This window comes from Typopeltis vanoorti, chromosome 4, assembly GCF_054136105.1.
Source record: "Typopeltis vanoorti isolate ZY-2024b chromosome 4, IOZ_Tvanoo_1.0, whole genome shotgun sequence".
In the NCBI taxonomy this organism is placed as follows: Eukaryota; Metazoa; Arthropoda; class Arachnida; order Uropygi; family Thelyphonidae; genus Typopeltis; species Typopeltis vanoorti.
In genome coordinates, this window is record NC_143552.1 from 50,259,922 (window position 1) to 50,277,567 (window position 17,646).

At 34.4% G+C, this 17,646-nt stretch overlaps 1 protein-coding gene across 3 annotated transcripts in view; it reads left to right on the forward strand.

The window, feature by feature from the left end:
- LOC150107292 (beta-1,3-galactosyltransferase 5-like) overlaps positions 1–17,646 on the forward strand; it is a 43,978-nt gene that overhangs the window by 14,510 nt on the left and 11,822 nt on the right. Inside the window, exon 1 of one of the 3 annotated variants that reach the window (XM_090391800.1) lies at positions 4,750–4,868. The exons of the other annotated variants lie outside the window; for them this stretch is intronic. The gene's annotated coding sequence lies outside the window, so the exon portion shown is untranslated. Of the gene's footprint in view, positions 1–4,749; positions 4,869–17,646 lie in introns of those variants that run through there. 3 annotated transcript variants of the gene reach the window in all.

Here is a 17,646-nt window from a genome sequence, read left to right on the forward strand (position 1 = left end):
TGGCGTATCCTCTGATCTCAAAACTGAACTAAATAACACCTGTGTTGCAAATGTTAGTGACCAATCAGCAAGGAAGTATAAAGAAAATTTTTCCACTAAAATTGAAGATCGAGGTAGTCTGTATTTGGTTCTCAAATTTAGTAATACTGAATACTTTCTTCGCAAGTTCGTATTGTAAGGTGAAAGTTTCGAAACCGTAGTGCCGTGATTTTTTAAAAGTAATAGGCCTGCAGATTTAAATTTTAATATGAATAAGAGACAAGGGACTTTGTTTAATTTTGGTATTAAGAAATCTCTTATTGAAGATGTTTTTGTGACGCAACAGATAGTGAGTCATCCACCACTAGCCTACAAAGCGATCTCCAGGATGTGCAAAAAGAGGGGAAAACTACCAGCACACAGGAGCAAAAGTCTGCATTCATTCGTAAGCACTTATAATATTATAAATTTTTGGTGATCAGAATGGGATATGTCAATTAAAATAAGCACAAATTAATTTAAATGTTGATGTTTAATTAACTATTAATTAATAATTAATGATATATTATTAATTAATAATAAAAAATCAGGTAAATTAACACTTAATTATTAATTAATACATTACAAAATAACCAAGGTGTTCGGTGAAAATTTCATGATTTGTGAAGTGTTCCGTCGTAGGAAAAGTTTGGGAAACGCTGAGACGTATCTAATGAACCAGCTAACCACCCCCATGTGCACGCGCCAAGTACGCAAAATGTACCGTGTCGTACTTGCCCATGGGGATGGAGGGATGTGACAAATCGTTGCGTCCCAATTTCAGTATCCGGCAAACACTTGACAAATCGTTAACAATCTACCTCTGTTTTGCAGAGAAAGCAGTAACGAAGGGAAACGATTTTTTTTTTTTCAGGATATAGAAGTAGCCAATAATTAAATAAAATAATATTTAGTTAGTATGTTTAAATTTCTAAAATGTGCAGTAGATAATTATACTTCAACCTGCATTAATCAGATATGAATCATTTGCGAACGAGGCACGTCTTAAGAAAAGAATACAAATAGATTTGTTACAGACAAATATTCAATCATTTACAACTGTAGTGTTATGGGTGGTGCAATGAATTACTATGGTAGGGAAGAGTTAAAGTTTAAAAAAACAACAAAAGGTCTGTAGAAAGATTTGTGAATAAATACAGTAATATAATGAATAAATCGACACACGTTACCACAGACGAGAGCAAAACACTAGCCACTTTGAGTTTTTTTTCTCTTACCTTTATAAGACCCGAAGAAGCCGGACAACCTCGTCGGCGAAACTTGTTGGTATTAGATGTTTATAAATCATGGTCAATTAAAGATCAATATATATTTCATTTTAAAGTAAAAGTTTTACTGTGGCAGGACATACAGTAAAATACCCTAAAACTCATTTCAAAATAATGGATAAAAAACGGATTTTTTTCGAGGAATTTCCGATGATCTCATATCTGTCTCATCTATTTCTTCAAACTCCAAGAAAGAAAACAGAGTTTTCGGAGTTGGTTGACAAGCAAGAAATCCAAGGAAAGACTGGCTAATCCTAAAATATTAGCAAGGCTTAACTTGTTTATGTCGATCGCCTGTGGTAATAAAGGTGAAGTAAAGAATTGTGAAGCTTTATGCAAATTCTGTATTTTTAAAACTGTTCCTGTATTTTAGACTATATGAGATTTAAATATATGAACAATATCATATTACAAGATTTTTAATTTTCTGCTGTAAATAATATATAAAAATAGAAAGCATCTCATTATTTATAAGAAAGGAAACACGATTGTGGTTTCCTATATATCTTAAATATACAGTATCATGAAATGAATGGAGGGAATAAGAATAGACGTTATGTGTGTTATGTAAACAGTAATATTCAGCAACGGTATATAAAATAACTGCCAGCTGAATGAATTTTGAGAATTCGAATATACACGTAAATCATTCTTTCTAATCAATACGTATTGCTTCTCCCCTTCTCCCAGCACCATTGCTTTTCTTAAAGCAATGCTTTATTACATTAACAAATAAAATAATTAGTTGTAGAAAATATACGTAACAGCGGTTCATCATACTAGTATGCACACACACACACACACACACACACACACACACACACACACACACACACACACACACACACACACACACACACACACACACACACACACACACACACATTGCTTTGAAAAAAAAAAGTCAACAGACACCATAGTGTGAGAAAAACGGCAATGGTGCCCACCTTAATAAGATGTAGGATCCCTATTAACTGCGATGACTGCAGCTATAACAGGCATACTTTCCACCAGCGTACAATAGCGATCGATGGGAATTTGGATCATTCTTCCTGTAGGCATGTAATGAAGTCCAGGACTGTTGTTTGGCGGACATCCCTTCACCTCACCCGAAGCTCCAGTTCATCCCACAAATGTTCAATAGGGTTGAGATCAGGGCTCAGTGGAGGCCAGTCAAGTGTGATATTCGGTCATGTCCACAAACCACGCAGTTACAAGTGTTCAGATTCCTCTCGGGAATCTGAAAACTCGTGGCACCACAAACAGAGGTCCGAAGCCAATCCAGGAAAAACAGAGCCATACCATCACACTGCCACCTCCGAATTTTATAATTGGGATGAAGCACTCTGGTAGGAGACGTTCATCGGGCATCCGCCACACCCATCCATTTGTTCGGTAGAGGGTGTAGCGTGATTCGTCGCTACATAACACAACTTTCCAACTTCCACGTTGCAAATGTTCACGATCTTTGCACCACTGTAAAATGCATGTTGGTTCGGGTAATGTGGGGGTTGCATATAATGGTCCTACTATGGAAATCCATGTTGTGAGCATCGGTTCTGAATGTTTCTGTGCAAATTCGTGTTCCATTCGAATGAAGCCGGGAAGTCCGCATTTAACATGTAAGCCGACAAAGGGTTGGTTTTACATATTATCCTTCGTAGCACCCTACGGTCATGTTCAGTGAGTGTGGTGGGTCGTCCATTGCGGATAGCACCTGCAGTTTAATTCCTGCACTTCCATCTAAGTATGGCATCACTGATTGTTGAACTGGGATGCCTCAGAAAGAAAATAAGTTTCATGTTTGGTCTCTAGAGCAGGATTTCTTGATTATACAAGGCGTCCACATTGGACCTCCCTAGTTTCAAAGACGGTAAAAAATCGAAATGTGGAAATATGTAAGGCTTAGATTGTTCAAACGTTCCAGAGACTCTACAAGTTTCATCTAGAATTTTTTTACAAAAACTTGGTGATTTCGACACCACTGTCCATAGGCTTAAATAGTAGTAACACGTTGAAACTAGGGAGGTCCAATGTGGACATTTTCCACCTAAGATATGAAGAATGTTTATACAAGACGTTTAAGACGAAGATGAGTTAGAAAGCGGTGGCAAAGGTTTACCCTGCCTGTTTGAGGGTTCGAATAAACCTGGAAATTCAGTTGTTTTCTCTGTTTGTTCTTTTTTCCCCTTCAAACTGATAAACTGTCCAGAGAACGCACAATCAAGCATAATAATATACTGTTCTCATACCTTAGTTGCTTCGGCTTTAGTTTCAACTAATTCAGTTCTGTATCCCATTCCTAACCAATATCTCCAAAACCTTAAATACCATTTCAGAAATGACAACTTGTCCTGTAATTTAATATAAACCTATGCAGTGCTACAATCTTACTTTCCTTGAGATCTTTCAAGAAGCAAGGCTCTCATAAATAACCAATTCAAAGGTATTGTCAGTTACTCAGCATATTCCTTGACACCCCGTGGCAACATTTCATCAGGCTACATGCTTTATTCATATATTCACATCAAGGTTACTTGACAACTTAGGTACATGAAGCTCATTTTACCTTGCACTCCAGCAGTAGTCTATTCTCTTGTAACCAGATCGTTTTCATCAGCATGAAATATCTTAACAAAATAATAAAATAGTTCCATTATAACTTCTGCCTTGGTCATATTTCTTAACTTTCATCAATTCTATTCAACAGAGTAATTTCGCCATTCTTTCATTCATCATTCTTTCTAGATACACATCGAAAAAAACGCTTTAAATTTTTTTCTTAGTTTCGCTAGACTCCTCCATTGTCTAACTTATTATTATGCTTGCTCATTTTCTAGTTTGCACTTAATAGCTTCACGTAACTCTTCTGTTCACGTCTTCCATTTTATGCCTTTGCCACAATCTTCTTATGTAATTTTTGAAGAAGAGAATGCTTAATTTTTCTCTTCATCGAACTGACTCCTAATCTGTTTATTTATCCTTTTAGATCTAGGTACGCCATTATGAATTATTTCTTAACTCGTACTCACTCGTTATCAATCTCAATCAAGCGAATCTCTTATAATTTCACATATATCATCTTATCTCGGATGTCTCTGGGTATCTGCTTACCTGAAAGTATGCAATACCAACTATACTGCGTGCATCAATCCACTGATAAATTATTTATTAATAGATTTATCAATAAATAAAAATATTAACCAATCTAATTTGCTTTTCCTAATTACAGTTGGTGTAAGTCCTGCTTTCTTCTGAACGTGCTTAACATTCATCTAGTTTCTGTTTCATATCACGTGTGGATGTTTGTATATATAAATAATGCGAAAATACATCCTGTTGGCATTTTTCTAAACCTGTGACTTTTTGAGATAGTACTTGCGCACATAAAAACATACATGTACATTATCTTTTGACATATCTCTTCTTAAGCGGTACCTATGATAACCACACCTGTATTGCATCTGGAAGGAGGGAGACGAAATGAAATATTTAATATTGAAGTGAAGCATGTATTAAAAAAGGTTTTCATATTTAAAGTTAAACGAAAGGATAAAACAGGTGAGCATTGTATTTTTAAATTAATAACAGGATAATAGTTAAAATCGGATTATATTTGAGAGGTGACAAGAAAATATTTGTCATCAACATATGATATAGAAGTCAAAGGACATCATACTGTGAGGAACAAAAAACAACCACGATGCCCACCTTAATAAGATGTAGAACTCCCTTTCACTGAGTTTTTGTTTAAATTAAATATTAAATATATGACGTTTTATATTAAATGTTTACACTTAGAGTGAGTTTTAGATGCTGCATGCAGTCTTTTATCGTTTATGAAGTAGCTAATTTGTAGTTAACACTTTCGTAAATAGTTATATCATATGGTTTTTTAGATTGTGGTTTAGAATAAAGGAAACAAAACAATGTTAATTAAAATACGAGAGAAACCAGGAATATGCAAAAGCGCGAAAGAAACATGTTATTGTTATTCAGAATAATGGCCGAATGAACTAAGGCTGAGGCAAATGTATTGTGTTGTTAATTGCGTGTGTCCTTCTGATAGGTTTGAGGGATGAAAAAAAAACCCAACTTTCAGAAAGAGAAAAATCCTTTCATGACCGTATGAGACTAGCTACCTTATGAGCAAGTATGAAAAAAGTATCAGAGATTCATATTTTATTGTGTATTATAAAAATTGAAATAGCTCATTTAAAGTATTTCATATCATTTTATTCATTTTCAATATTGAGGAGTTTTTCAGAAGAATTCCATTCTTTATTTTTATGTCTTATATACCTTCTTATTTGGAGGTATTTATTAAATTGCTTTTTTTACGTTTTTGTTGTAGTCTGTAATTACAGACTCTAGCTGTCCATTTAATTTTTTTTTTTTTTTTTTTTTGTAGAAAATGAAAATAAATTAAACGACGCTTGCTTGCAAATATCGAGTTCTTTTTAAACGACTTCTGAGATATTTTAAATTAAAGTTGTTATTTTTACATTTGAAATCAGCTCGTTTCCAATGTTACTCTGATTTGAAACAATGTTCGTGTTATCAGAATTAATTTTAATGACTTTTCCCCCCGTTTTTTATGCTATTCTGTTTATCATTATATTGCAGATATGAGCTCTGTCAATTCATCACCAGAAAAATCCATTCTTAAATATAAGGTAGAATTATTTTTATTATTATTTTTTTATTCTCATTTTTATCTAGGACGTAAGCTGTTTAGTGAGGATGAGCTACATTTGAGAAGAAAAGGGTGAATTTGGAAATAAAATAAGCTTTCACAGCAGACACTAAGCTAGTGAAGGGTGGAACGCGGGTATAAATACAATGTAGTACTTGACAAGAAATTATGTTCTTGTTTTAACCCATTATCAAAGCGAAAGCAAAGTTTGTTGAAGTATCTTTACGACTAGTCTGCTTATATAGAGAGGCAGTTGACTTTACATTCGTTGTCTCATATGTATCCCCCATACCCATACGCTTCGACCTCCTATTACAGTGCAGGGCTCATCTCCAAAAAACTCTAAATCGCACTGAGTTATTCAAAATGATCATATACAGGGTGTTCGGGATAAATTTGACATATTTATAATTAGTTATATTTTTCCGTAAGTTATATGTATTAACACACACTTCTCTTCATTTAAAAGTTTGGACCCTTCTTCATTCATATACAAGATGTCAGAAAGGATGGATAGATGGAACCCACCTGAATCATGGAAGAGAATAACTTGTATCATGATGATTCGTGCCCGCCATCAAAATAAGGATATTACGACTGCTGCCCAATGCTCCCTGAATACAGTAAAAACAATCAGGCATGAACTAGAGACTTGCAATGGTGACTACGAGGATGTAGCAAGAAGAAAGATCCCTAGCAGACGATCTGATTGCGTTCGTACAGCAGAATTCCTCGCAAATCTGCAGGAACAGGTGTTGAAGAACCCTGGCATTGGAATTCGGGCTTTGTTCGTGGAGTTGCTAACTGTAGTCAAGCCCTGGATAACAAGGGTAGCCAATGGTAGGCCGTATGTATGGCAGCAGGATTCGGCCCCTTGCCACACCTCTGGGAAAAGTCAAAAATGGTTGTCTGAAAATTTCTACGACTTCACCAGTCCAAATGTTTGGCCTCCAAACTCCCCAGACCTTAACCCCATGGATTATTTTGTATGGGGCGCAGTTGAAAAAGACACCAATCGCACTTCCAGTAATACAAAAGCCCAGTTAATGGATAAAATTAAAACAGTTTTTGCGGCCCTTCCCAGGGAGACTGTAGCATCAGCTTGTTCGAGGTTCCGAAGCAGAATTGAAGCTGTGATCGATGCTAATGGTGGTTATTTTGAGTAAATCTTGTTGATAGTATTGTAATTAACTCTGCCTGTAATGTTTTTTTGTCAATTCATTAAATTTAATAGATACAAAGAAGATTTTCTTTTTCCTTACGAAACTGTCAAATTTATCCCGAACACCCTGTATATATATATATATATATATATATATATATATATATATATATATATATATATATATATATATATATATATATATATATATTTGAACCGTGAACAATGCGGGGGATAGGGGCAACCGATCCTCCGCGTTGTTCGAAAATCTGCGTATAACTTTTGACTCCACAAAAACTTAACTACTAATAGCCTACTGTTAACCGGAAACCTACCGATAAACATAAATAATCGATTAACACATATTTTGTATGGTATGTATGCATTACATGCTATATGCTTACAATAAAGTAAACTAGAGAATAGAAAATGTTATTAAGAAATTCATAAGGAAGAAGAGAAAATACATTTACAGTACTATACTGGACTGTATTTATCGATACCATAAGTTTACCTCATCTGGTTACAAGATGAATCGCATGTTTGTCAGTACTTACATCAATTTTGTCCTATATATGATACAAAACATTGCAGATGTTATACGTATTACTAACACTAGACATCAAAAATGAAAAAGAAATTATTAATATTTATTTACAGGTATAACGATTCATGCATTGATAACGAAGCAACCACAATCTTCTTCTTATTATTATTATTGTTGTTGTTGTTATTATTATTATTATTATTATTATTATTATTATTATTATTATTATTATTATTATTATTATTATTATACCTCCTGGAGTCAAGACTCATCAAGGGAGGCTATAGTAAGATGCATTCTAGCAGAGATAATGTTATCATACCTCATCTTAAATTGGTTCAATGTTTCCGCACTGAACATCTCATTTGGCAATAAATTCCATTCACCAACCGCTCTCCATGCAAAAATGTCATGCGCACTCTCTTACGCACAACGCCTTTATACAACTTCCAAGAATGACCTCCTGTCTCCGTCCTTTTCCTTTCTTCAACCCTTTGAAATATCTTCGGTATCTATTTGACAAGCACCCCTTAGCAATTTATATGTTTCAATCATATCAGCCCTCCTCCGTCTACTGACTAGCATCTGTAATCTACATTCTCTCAACCTGTCTTCATATTCAGTATTCCACAACTCGAATATTGCTTTTGCTATTCGCCTCTGAACTTTTTCCACAATTCGAATATTGCTTTTGCTATTCGCCTCTGAACTTTTTTTACAGCTTACTTCTCACCTAGGAACCGATTGCTTCGCGGTAGCCCAACTTATACGCTAATGAATGAATCGTTACAAAATTTTTATTTTATGCTGTTATTAATTAGTTAAAATGTAAACAAACGTAAAGTGCAGTATTAAATAATTTTATGCAGTTATGATTTAATACTGCACTTTACGTTTGTTTACATTCCTCTCGACTGCGAATTGCGCCATGTACGGTTTGTAAGTGTTTCTATATGTATAAGTATTGATAAATTTTAACTTTATGAAAGTTAAAATTATTTAGCTAAAGTTAAATATATATATATATATATATATATATATATATTTGTGTATATTTTATGGCAGTAAATGATAAAATAGACTAGTATCTACATATATTTTATGCATTAATAGCATATCTAACTTTTTCTTAATTGTTTCGATATTTCTAAGCTACGCGTTCGTCTGCGAGTTTTTTTTTTTTCAAATTATCGCATCTCAAAAAATTTTCCAATATACCGTAGTTTTCGGAACATAAGACGTACCTTTTTACATAGAAAAATCAACTTAAAATTGGGGTGCGTCTTATGGTCCAAAGTTAACATTAAAATACGAATCTTTACAGTGTACCGAAGCTGTTAACGAAGTTCAATTACTGGCGTAATACGTTAATAAAATTAGTAAGTACGCCATTGAAGGTAGGTACTTCAGTGGCGTACTGCATGTGGGTGAATCACAGATTTAGAGCGTCGATAGCCATTAGTGTGCAAACATATGCCCTTTTGTACGGTTCATTTGAATTATTTTTTATAAGTCGTTAAAATTTTTATCTTAAAATTAGAAAAAATGAGTGTAAAACAAAAAAAGACTTTCATATAACGTGAGTTATAAATTAATGTGATAAATTACGCAAAACAATATGGAAACAGAGCAGAAGAAAGACATTTTATCATATCAGCGAGAAGGAAATGTAACTTTGAGCTTAATCAAATTGCGAACATGGATGAAGTGCCTCTAACTTTTGATGTTCCTTCAAATCGGACAGTAGATTCAAAAGGCACCAAATCAATAGTGATCAAAACAACAGGTCACGAAAAAACTCACTACACTGCAGTTTTAGAGAACAAAACTACCCCCCCCCCCATGCTAATCTTCAAGAGAAAAACGTTACCGAGAGATGAAATTCCTCATGGCATTATTATCCACGTTCAAGATAAAGGCTGGATGGACGAAACAGGAATGAAATTATGGATAAAAAAGATATGGGCAAAACGTCCAGGTGCATTGTTTAAAAAGCCTGCGATGTTAGTGTGGGATTAATTCAGAGCGCATAAAACAGAATCAACCAGGAAGCTTCTAAAAGAAATGAATACAGAATTAGCTGTCATTCCTGGAGGCCTTACAAGTCAATTACAACCCTTGGATGGATCTATTAATAAGCCATTCAAAAATTTTATGTGGGAAGAGTGGAACAAATGGATGGCAAAGCCAAATCCCGATGTTACAGCAACAGGACGTATGAAACGGCCAACAATTTCAGAAGTATGTACCTGGGTGAAAAAATTCATGGGAAGCAGTGAAAGAAGAGACGATTATAAAGTCATTTAAGAAATGGGGGATAAGTAATGCGATGGATGGTACCGAAGATGACGCAGTTTTTGAAGGGAGTGACAACAATAGTTCAGATGAAAGTAATACGAACGGTGACATTAACGAGACCAGTGATTGTGCCGAGAGTGAAGATAAACTGAATATTGCTAATATAAATGATTGTAACAATAAATAAAAATTAAGTAAGAATTTGTAAATATCTTTATATAATATAATATTTTTTTCTAAAAATCGTCTCATAAATTTGGGGTGCGTCTTATCGTCCGAAAAATACGGTATATGGAATAATTGAGAAATTAGTCAAACCACTAAATTAGCTATATATATATATATATATGCCAATGTTCAAACCAATTTTAACTTATGGATCTGAGACCTGGGTTAGAAATAAAACACTTGATCATAGACTAGTAACTATAGATATGAGAGTTCTGAGAAAGATTAAGGGTGTGAACAAGTGGCATCAGGTATCATATTTAAAATGAGGATATTATTCAAGAACTTGCCATCGTTAGCAATCAGGAATGTGTGTCCGGTGATATGGTCATCTAAACAGAATGGCAGAGGAAAGATTAGCAAAACAAGTGTTCTTTGCCACATTCGCATGAAAATGACCCAGAAGAACACTAAGATGTAGGTGGATTGATATAGTAAAAAGTGTGTTAAAAGAGAGAAGTATAAGATGTGATAATGTTGGCATTTTTGAAAATTATGGAGACAACTACCATGTTTGAATAAAAACTTTAGTTTAATATAACTAAAATCTACATTCTTAGATATCATAAAATCTACATTTATAGATACTTGTTGTTACGGCCAATGTTTTTCTACAAACCAACAGATAACACTAATAATAGAACTCTAGCGTTGATGTATAATTTTTTTTTTTTCACCAGGGGTCAGGCCAACAAGAACTAAAAATCATCAGCGACACATTCATAAATAATGGCTATAACAAAAATACTATTAATAAAATACTCCATAGAACAACAAAAATGAATCTAGATTACAGTAAAACCATAGCCATCCTATACATTAAAGGGTTATTAGAAAAAAATCAACAGAATCCTACATTATAACCTCAATCCCACCTTCAAACCACCCACTAAACTTAAAACCATATTCAACTCCTCTAAAGATCCTCCCCTCCCATTAGTGCATCCGCTGCACCTGTAACTTATCGTACATTGGTGAAACAGGACGCACAATCCCTATACGCAAGAAAGAACACACATTAGACACATTAAATATAACCATTATGGTGAAGCAGGCCTCTCAGACCACGCGCTCAACACCTTACACCAAATCAACTGGAAAAGCACCTGCTCTTTACACCACACAAAAACCTGGTATGAAAGGAAATTTAAGGAAGCCAGCGAAATCCTGATAAACCACCCAAATATCAACAAAGATGGCATGAAAATTCCAAGGATTTGGGTGGCACACATTCAGCCTACCTAATATATAAGATCCAGCATAAGTCAGGACTCTAGCCAATCTTCAGCTAGTATTAGAAACCATTCCATACCACCTTGGCTGGAATGTACAAGTATAATCATGATGTTAATATATGTTGTATATAGATAGATACTTGTTGTTATGCCCAATGTATTTCTACAACCAACAGATAACACTAATAATATAGATAGATACTTGTTGTTATGCCCAATGTATTTCTACAACCAACAGATAACACTAATAATAGGACTCTAGTCTTGATGTATAAATTTTTTTTTTTTCCCGCCAGAGTTCACTACACTGTAGTTTTAGCTTGTTGCGCGGACAGAACAAAACTACCCCCCATGCTAATCTTCAAGAGAAAAACGTTACCGAGAGATGAAATTCCTCGTGGCATTATTATCCACGTTCAAGATAAAGGCTGGATGGACGAAACAGGAATGAAATTATGGATACAAAAGATATGGGCAAAACGTCCAGGTGCGTTGTTTATAAAGCCTGCGATGTTAGTGTGGGATCAATTCAGAGCGCATAAAACAGAATCAACAAAGAAGCTTCTAAAAGAAATGAATACAGAATTAGCTATCATTCCTGGAGGCCTTACAAATCAATTACAACCCTTGGATGGATCTACTAATAAACCATTCAAAAATTTTATGCGGGAAAAGTGGAACAAATGGATGGCAAAGCCAAATCATGATGTTACAGCAACAGGACGTATGAAACGGCCAACAATTTCAGAAATATGTACCTGGGTGAAAAATTCATGGGAAGCTGTGAAAGAAGAGACGATTATAAAGTCATTTAAGAAATGCGGGATAAGTAATGCGATGGATGGTACCGAAGATGACGCAGTTTTTGAAGGGAGTGACAACAATAGTTCAGATGAAAGTAATACGAACGGTGACATTAACGAGACGAGTAATAGTACCGAGAGTGAAGATGAACTGAATATTGCTAATACAAATAATTGTAACAATAAATAAAAATTAAGTAAGAATTTGTAAATATCTTTATATAATAAAATATTTTTTTCTTAAAATCGTCTCATAAATTTGGGTGTGTCTTGTCGTCCGAATAATACGGTATTTATTTTAAAAAAAATCGCGTATAAGTGGACCCGCGAGGTTCAAATCTGCGTTCTTCAATGGTCAACTGTATATTATATACAGTTGAAGGATTAAAACAAGAATATAATTTCTTGTTAAGTATAATATATATCTGTTTGTGATTGTAAAATATGTTTAAGTACTAGGGAACACAGCACTTGGCAAGATGGTTGTTGTTTGGAATTATGGCCAAACAAAGCAACTAAGGCTCCGAGGCCATGTGCTATTTATCTGCTTTGCGATGAAAAATCAAAATCTGAGTTTCCGGGAGTGTTCTTTCTATGAGATTGGCTCATATAAATGATAATTATTAGTGAAGGCTAATAATCCAAAATTAAATAGGCTGTGATAATATATTCAGTGACTGGAACAAAAACTTCAGTTTAAATTCAGCAGCAATACTTCCATGGATGTTTACAGGGTGGCACAAATAACTTTCAGAATGACATTTTTGAATGTCATTCTGATATCATGCAAATATCAGAATGACTGAATTTGAATATGGCTCTTCATAGATCAGTACTGCAACCTCACATTGCTGTGAGGTTGCAATACTGATTAGTTTTAAAATATCCAAACGGCTGTTTATTGATGATTTCTATTACATTATTAAGTCCATTTGGTGTGATACTTAACAACTGAACTTTAAGAACGGATTTTTTTTTTTTTTTTACAAACAAACAGGACAATATGATTATGATATAGAACTTTTCAAACAGATCAAATGGGCGACAAACATAAATATCTTCAGGTTTTGTTTTCTGATATGACCTTAAGAAATAAAATGGGTAAAGATAGTGAATGGATTAAAGGTTAATCATAAATGGAAATGTTAACAACAACAACAAATTAGAAGCTTTATACCAGAACGCATCGCTCCAGAAACAGTCCAAATGGTGGGAGTGTTTTTAATAGGAAAAAAAAAAAAATGAAATCGATAGCTTGGGAGAGTCACTAATTACAGAACAACATTAAAGTGATTTCGACTATTTCTATTATTTTTTTTAAATTTTATCCAATAACCAATCTCAACCAAGAAATATTTTGTGTGTGTGTGTGTGTGTGTGTGTGTGTGTGTGTGTGTGTGTGTGTGTGTGTGTTCCTCCCAACAGTAACCCTACCAGGAGGTAATTTATTTCCTACATGCTCCATTGCACACAATGCATACATTACATATAGCTTCCAAGTACTGATTAACATTCATATTTATATTTTTGGATCAATATTCATATTTACATTTATAGTTTTACATCCATATGTACGTATCCGACCATGACATTCATATTTATATTTATATTTTTATATATAAGATTAATTAATTCTGTGTAATACTTTTGGATAAGTCTGTTTTTGACACACTGGCCTCACGCGCCCGTGTGTGTGTGTGTATGTGTGTGTGTGTTCCTCCCAACAGTAACCCTACCATGAGGTAATTTATTTCCTACATGCTCCATTGCACACAATGCATACATTACATGTAGCTTCCAAGTACTGATTAACATTCATATTTATATTTTTGGATCAATATTCATATTTACATTTATAGTTTTACATCCATATGTCCGACCATGACATTCATATTTATATTTATATTTTTATATATAAGATTAATTAATTCTGTGTAATACTTTTGGATAAGTCTGTTTTTGACACACTGGCCTTACGCGCCCGTGTGTGTGTGTGTATGTGTGTGTGTGTGTGTGTGTGCATGCGCACGCACGCATACACACACAAGGAAGGATGCACCTTTCTAGCGCTCAGCAATGGAAATGAATTATGTAGTTGTGTACATATCTCTAACATAGAAGGTGTTTATACAGGGTGGTCCATAAGTCACAGGGTGGCGTATAAATCATGGAACACTCAGTAGAAAGGACCCATCTTAAATAACAATGAAGCTGATAATAGAAGATACTTACATGATGTTGTTTCTTTTCATGACTAATAAAAAAAAATCTAGTGATGTTAAAAAACTTATACACAAATACGGGTGTCCTTTCTATGCCATGTTCAATGCTACCCTATAGAGATTCGATTAGATCGGGAATTCGTTTAGTTAGACTTTCAAAATTGTATTAAACTTGCCAAAAACAGATTATTATCCCAAAGTTTTGGTTAAGAGACTCAAGGAAAAGAATAAAGAATTATATTCATAATTCTTTATTCTTTATCAATAATTCTTATTGATATTTTCAATAATAATTCTTTATTATTTATCAAAAGAGAAAGGTGTAAATCGCACTGGTCCTTTAGAGCGGTGTTTCATAAACTGTTTCGCAGAAGCACAGGGTTTCGTGAAAACTTGTAGGGAGTTGCCAAGAGCATGCGGATTTTTATAGCTTGTATTCGATGTACAGTGGAGGGAAATAACATTTTTTATTAAATTGTCTTATTTTTAGAACTGTTATGTTACTTTATTACTCGCAATGTTATTATCACATGGTTTCTTGATTAAAATATTTTGCAGATAATAGTTCATTCCTTTCCGATGATTTTTTATAAAACTTTTCATGGGGATTCTGAGAAAAAAAATTATGTAAGGTTCTGTAGTCTTAAAAAGTTTGAGATATTTTGGTTTTATAGTCGTTTGAGGACTGTTTTTACTGGTCGGTTTGTCTATTTTGTGTGTGCAAAATAGACATTCAGGAGAAAAATGGTTACACTCCAACTGATACCAGCTAATTAAATTTTGGTTGAAACGACCAAGTAAATGCTCTTTTTCCAGGTCGTTTCAACCAAATTGGAACGTTTATTTTTTTGGCTATATAGCCTACTTTCGTTTAGGAGTACCCCTTTTTTGCTCAAAATCTTAGGGCATTACTGATGTGTTATAAAAACCGATACATGAAGAATAATATAGGAGGAAAATTCGGACATAGCTTTTTGGATGTTGTTGGCTGTCTCCTTATCCCGGCGATATGCATTCATCTGCTGTTAAGCTGTTAAAGGAAAGGGGTTTGGGAATTTTCCCAGAAATAATACATATAAATTGAAACGTGTTGGTTCCACTCCTTGACGGGATTGGAACCAACGGGTTTCATACTGGCGGTCCATGAAGGCATCAACAAAAGTTATTACCTATGATATTTGCATATAATTTTAGTTGACGAGTAGCTAAAAATAATAATGGTTAAAATAAAGCTGACATGACAATCGCCAGCTTTTGCGCCCCTAACTCGAAGTCGTCATGGACTTGCAAACATTCGAGAAAAATTCTGTGCTAGAGCTAGCCAGCCAAGTCGTCGAGAAATGATCTGCCTAACGTTCAGCCTTTCTCTTTCTCACGTGCTGAACTGACGTTGAACTAAGCGGTCATATTTTATTATATGATCGCTTAATAGATTGCTTTATTATATGACGAATTTAACAAAAAATAACACTGCGGTATTGATAATGTAGATCAGTAGAGGTACTTTAATGTATTCATTGCTTAACTTACTTGATGACGTCATATCAGCAACTTTGCGTGGATTATGCGTGTTATCAAAACCTCATGGAACGTTACTACTGTGCGAAGAAATAATAAGGATAATGTGTGGCAGTTAATGCTGGATTATTGTTAAAACATTAACTTAGCGTCTATGTTTTAATAATGCTTTTTATGAACCTAATTCGTGAAATGTCGCTATCAAAAAAGTCATGTGACTTCCTGGCAGTTTTTTTGGGTGGGTGGGGGGAAGTCACCCTGAACTAATGGCTAAGCCAATATATTATCATAATACTGATATCTTACATACGAATTCGAGAAAATGCGAATCCATAATTTGCCAGCTTAACCATAATACATCTGAAAAGAAAAAAAAATTTCAAAAACATAAACATTTCTATTTCCTTCACTTACGCTACTAAGTATCGACATAGTAAGATAAATACAATAAAATAATGGGTATTCACCTCAACTGTACGGTCTAACAGGTGTAATCATTACGAGATGGATAAAGGGTTGCACCTGGTCGGCAATAATGTTAAGGTAAGCCAAGAAGACGTTCTTCTCAATGCCACCTGCCTGAAATGTTACTCATCACCTAGATTTCTTTAATCTGGTAGCAACATTTCACAAGAATGCATTGTTTCATGCTTATAGTGTGCTGTCCCACTCCTGAGTACTCACTCTTAGTATAGCACAGCAAGTCAGGGGCAAAACAATATATAAAAATAAATAAACATTTTTATGCACTGATGTTTATTCTATTAGTGTATTCGTAATATGTTACGATCACTAAATAAAGATTAAAAATTGAGACATTCTTCAGTTACAGTTTAATTGGAACCGGTGGAGCAAAAATACGAAGTTAATAGTGCTACATGTACTACATGTAGTACATGGTAACAACATGTACTACATGTTGTTACCATACCCCGTTTCGATCACTAGGTGACAACAACTGAAACCATGATTCACGATTAGACGATTTTTTTTACTCCTTAAGTGTTTGATAACCTCACTGAGGTCAGGACCGATCCGAGAGTATCTAATGCCCCTAGGCAAAGAAAATTTAGGCGCCCCCTATACACTGTTTCTCTCTCAATATATATATATATATATATATATATATATATATATATTGTCATACAAACATAAGCTCCGAAGTCTTAGCGCCCCTAGGCGATTGCCTAGGTTCGCTTAACGATAAAACCAGCCCTGACTGTGGTCATCAGCTATGCCATATCGTGATAGGATCTAACATTGTGCGTTCAGATAGATTCTTTTTCAGGCTACTATTGATAGTAGCCTGAAAAAATTTAGCCGAATTGCGCTATCATTTCATCAGTGAGTGTCTGTCAGATTTCTCTCTTCGTCCTATCGTATCAACAAACTGTCTCCGATCGCAGTGCTGACTATCCGCGCTTACATCTACATTGTTCAGAAATCATTTGGTCATCGCGTTGAAATCCCTCCCTCTTCACATATCATAGTCTTGACTGAAAAACAAACAAACAACAAAAAAATAATCTATGGAATCATGCTTCTAAAAAATTGGCTACTCGGTGTTTACTTAACTAAAAGTTTGGTCTGCTTGTTTACAACCAAGGCGATTGGAGGCGTAAGACACATG